The 4,888-nt window shown below is 35.4% G+C and overlaps 1 pseudogene; it reads left to right on the top strand.

The window, feature by feature from the left end:
- Positions 1-585: 585 nt before the first annotated feature.
- LOC146488474 (uncharacterized) lies at positions 586-2,152 on the top strand (annotated as a pseudogene).
- The last annotated feature ends 2,736 nt before the right edge of the window (positions 2,153-4,888 follow it).

The following is a 4,888-nucleotide window of genomic DNA, read 5'->3' as shown; positions in this document are numbered from 1 at the left end:
AAGTTGCTATTTTGGCCTGTAAACACTAAAAATTTGCATCACAATGCTTGATCTAAGTAAACGTAAATATAGAAATACATCAAGTGTTGTGATGCAAATTTTCAGTGTTTACATTTTTTCTGTTGAATCGATGTTATCGCTCAAACTGGACCCCAAATGAATTTTATTGCGGCTTCTGTTTGGGCGAATTTCATCCACTAATTGCGAGGACATGTGTTTGTTTACAATATGCTTAGTTGTCACATTTCATCAATAAAAATAGAAAAACACAAAAAGCTTTCCTAAATAAAAAATTTATTCAGATAGCTAGGTCTTTTTCAGGCTGGTTCTCATAAAATCGTTATGATCGCTGGAAAATGCGACCAGCAATCCCAGCGATCAAATGAGAATCGTTCTGTTCAACGATCACGATCGCTGACATCCCAAGTATCCGACGGTCGCGATCATAGTGATCAAAACGACCATATGAGAATTGGTTTCTGCGATCGTAGCAATCGTAGTGACTGGAAATATCCCATAAGTTATTACAACATTGGACTTTGTATCCCATAATTCAACACAAAAATATAACTTCTTTGCGGGAAAATGTCGTCCACAAGCAATGCCCAAGTCCATAAGGCAGAATTTTGTGAAGAAGTACAGAAATACGAGTGCCTTTACAATAAGTTTAACAAAGATTACAAGAATAAACATATTAAAGCCGATTGTTGGAGAATAATTGGCGAAAGGTGTGGGATCACTCCAGAAGATGCCCCTCATGGATACAAAATCGCGGGAATTCCAATATAAAATTTTAAATAGATACCTAGTAACGAATTAATTCCTCTGTAAAATAGGTCTAATAACTTCGCCTTTATGTACATTCTGTGAACGTGAGAACGAATCCCTCGAACATTTATTCATTACATGCTCCTATGCTACGAGTTTCTGGCTGGACTTTATTTGTTGTTGCAAAAAACTAAATATAGACTTAGAGGAACTTTCTTATACCGATATTCTTTTGGGAATCTGGCAGAGAAAGGACGATTTTCTTTTATTAAATCATCTTGTAATTTTAGCTAAGCAATGTATCTATGATTGTCGCCAAAAAGGTACCCATCCTTCTTTTAGAATATTCACCAATAAGATCAACTACGTTTATCGATTAGAATGGCAAATAACGAGGTCAAATAAGAACGAGTCCAGTCACAAACTTAAATGGAAAAAATATAGACTGTACGCTTTAGATACTTTATAACGGTATAGTGCTCTCGTGTTTTCTCCCTTAGTGACAAACTGTAGAAAACTAGGTTAAAAAATAAAAATGATATGTATTATAAAAATAACTAGCATAACTAACATAAGTGTTGTATTTATAGTTAGTATTGTAGTAATGTTACTATATTGTAAATAGTGTTACGCATTGTTAGAAATTTAGTTTTTGTAAGTAATGTTAGTATTGTAAGCAGTGTTAGTGTTGTAAGTAATGTGTGGTACTTAAATGAAAAAAAAAAACATTAAAAAAAAACTCCAGAAGATGCCGAGAAGAAGTTCAAGAACACGCACACTGCGTATGGACGCTACTTGAAAAAGATTAAGAACATTCCTTCTGGCTCTGGTTGTGATGCTGTTCCACCAAGAGAATTCGAAAATCTCGAATGGCTGCAGCCTCACATGACTTCAAGATCGACTACGTCGAACTTTGTGAAAAAACCCGTTGGCGGGAGTGCTGGTGCCGCCGAAGAGGAACAAGAAGAAAATGAAGCTTTCGAAAATGATAGCATGGAATCTTTGAATCGAGAAGCTGCTGTGGAGTGTGAAACTGAAATCGGAAATGGATCAAACAGAAGTTCAAACGATGTAGAGCCAGAATCTGTCAATCAGCCTTCAAAAAAGAAAAAAACGATAAAAGCAAAGGGATGCCATGGAGCTTTCACAGTAAGAAAAGCAAGAAAGTGAAGGACCCTGTAGAAATCGTTTGCTCAAAAGCGCTAGTAGCATAGCAGAACATGTGAAGCAGGCATCTGAAGTGAAAAAGCGAAAGTCAGCAGGGCCATTGGATTGCGAGGACACTTTGTATTGTAAGAGCCTCATTGGAAGATTCAAGAGACTAGATGCAAGGTCCAAGGCGTACATACGACTTCAGATTGAACAATTGTTTTTTCCAGGCTGAAGACAATTTTGGAGGTGATAATGCTCCCAGGCACTTTAGTACCTCACAGCCTAGTGATATCAATTACCAAGGGCACAATTCACATCTGATGGTTTAGGCATCATTTCAAGAAACTGACCCTTCACCCTGGACATTGTTTTGATGTGTATTATGACACATGTTCTAGTTTTACTATCATTACAATGTTTATTATTTATCACTAACAAACACAAAAAAGACTATTGATATTATTGTTGCCGAAGAAGAAACGAATTCACTCCGGCATTTTTTACTCAGCAACTGTATTGGAGGTAGACATATGGTTTTTCAATATTCTGGGTATGTTTTCTATTTGGGATTAGTAAACAGAACCTAATCACTATTCGCAGAAGCATTTGAGCAACAAAATATTGAATAGGATGGATAACTCCAGACCAATACATGTTAATGTTATGTTGGTGGCGTGTATGGTGTTCGCAAGTATCAATCAAAGCTGCATAATGAGTCAAGAGTAAAAGAACTATTAACTTCGTTTTTTTATAGTTCAATAAAGCTTTGACAAAACTAAAATGATGTATAATTAACTTCAGTTGAAAAGTGGGTAGCTATAGCTGTAATCTACAGAATATTTGCAATATTACAATACTACAAGGCTGTAATCTACCAGGTATTACCTGGTTAGATCCCTTCCTCATTCTACAACAACTTTCAAGCAGTAAATGAAGTAATCATGAGGGGCCTAATATTTTAAAGCCACAGTCCAAGTAACATTCAACAATAAATTGTTGTAAAGCCCTCAAATGCAGCTGGAAAACTAAAGATTAATAAGAAAGTTTAGGAGGACAGCTAAGGAGGAAACCTTAGTAGGCTTCCATCATATCTCATCCATATTTGTTATTTTAATAATGTTTGATCCTTGGTCAATGAGGATGTGTGAATCTGAGTGAAACAAGCAAACCAGCCTCTTATCTCATCTAAAACTGACACTATAATTGTAATCATTTTACATGTTGAGTGTGAAGAGCCAGCATAACACTGTGCTGTAACAGTATTGTATTTTCCCACAAATCATACAATGTTCACAGACATAAAATTGAAATATTATAGTTATGAAAGAATGACCATCCTTTCCACATATACACCTTAATTATTCTTGGAGATTCTACCAGAAATGAGATTTAATGTCTTTTTTCTTTGGTGTTTTAAATTAAGAGCCAATTATTACTTTAACCTACGTTTTCACACAAACCACAGCTTATTTTTTGTTTTTGTTCAGCGACATGAACTTCATTTTAATTTTTTTCTATCTTGTAAGTTTTATCTTATATGACCCCACAAACATTTTCATGCTTTATACTTATACTATGTGTTTGTTGTCTTTCTATTCTGTTTAGCTTTTTTCTTCTGTCAAATAGCCCTGGCTTTCTTATGTTGGATGTTGATATCTGTGGGTTTTTACTTTGGCCTTCAGAAAATAACCAGAACTAAGAACAGGGCCAGCTTTAAATATCAAAGCCATTTTTTTTATGCCAATAATACCACATATTTTACTTTATTTCATTTTATTATTTTTTTTTTTTTGGGGGGGGGGGGTTGTTTTGTTTTTGTTGTTGCTGTTATGACATAACGCTCAAATCTCCCTCACTATGAACAAGCCAACAAAATAATTGGCCATCGGTAAACAATTTCCATAATCCCTTCACTGTTTATATTAATGTGCTTGACCTATATCCAGGATATTTTTTTGAAGACTCTCCTATCAGCTATGTTGGCAGTTTCTAAGATCAAATTTAAAGTTATGCCTTTTGCTGTGGCCCTCTCTGATAACCATTAGAACAATGAGAATACTCAGAGCACAAGAATGCATGCCGTGATCCCACTGGCCAAAAACCTTTCCTGTATAAAGATAAGTTTACCCTTGAAGTCAGAGGCCAGTCTTGCTGTCTACTCTCACCTTGCCTGCAGCATTGTGGTTCTTGATGACATGGGTATGACAGCAACTTTAAAAAAAGAAACACACTGTCACACACACAGTCTGCATTACCAGTACCTACTTGTCATATTGATATGATATCAATGCTAAATATTGCAAAAATTTGCTGGTAGTTCTCCTCCTCTCCCTTCCATTTAAAAATTTGCACATTATGTACAATGTAAACCTTAGTGTAAGATCCTGGCCCATTCTTCTGGACAAGGTATCTTCTGTAACTGTGAAAAATGCCTTCATGCTTCCCTAAACTAACCCTAATAATACAGATCCCAGTATTTTAAGGTTTAGGAAGTGTCGTTGACAGATCTAAACTAAAAGCTAAGTGAGATTTACTATGGCATTATTTACCATGGGTAGTCCTATTTACCATGGTGTGCTTTGGTGACCTTGTTGACGCCTTTGTACTGTCTCTGGTATATACCAAAACAGTGCAATACTTTTTTTTAGAAATTTATTATGTTGTTCAAAAAATGCTGTAAAATTGGCTGTCCATATAACAGACTTTGCCAAGAAGACAAAAGAAGGCACAAATACAAAATTAATAATTCAAACACAAAGATGAAATTTACCAAGCACTGGTAGTTTTCCACACTCTTTAGAATAGGGTATTGGACAAAATACTGTCTCATAATTTTGTCAGTTTGGTTCATTTGTTCTCTTTAGTGCAAACTAATATGGTTTAAATTGTAGATATTATCTTGACTTGTCCCACAAGATAACTTTCAGCATAATATTCACTGCAAGTCTGCACAAAGGTGCAGTCAAAG

The sequence above is a fragment of the Pavona decussata genome, unplaced genomic scaffold, assembly GCF_977016875.1.
Source record: "Pavona decussata unplaced genomic scaffold, jaPavDecu1.1 SCAFFOLD_9, whole genome shotgun sequence".
Lineage (NCBI taxonomy): Eukaryota > Metazoa > Cnidaria > Anthozoa > Scleractinia > Agariciidae > Pavona > Pavona decussata.
Note: the sequence above shows the minus strand (reverse complement) of the source record. Positions and strands in the feature narration are given on the sequence as shown.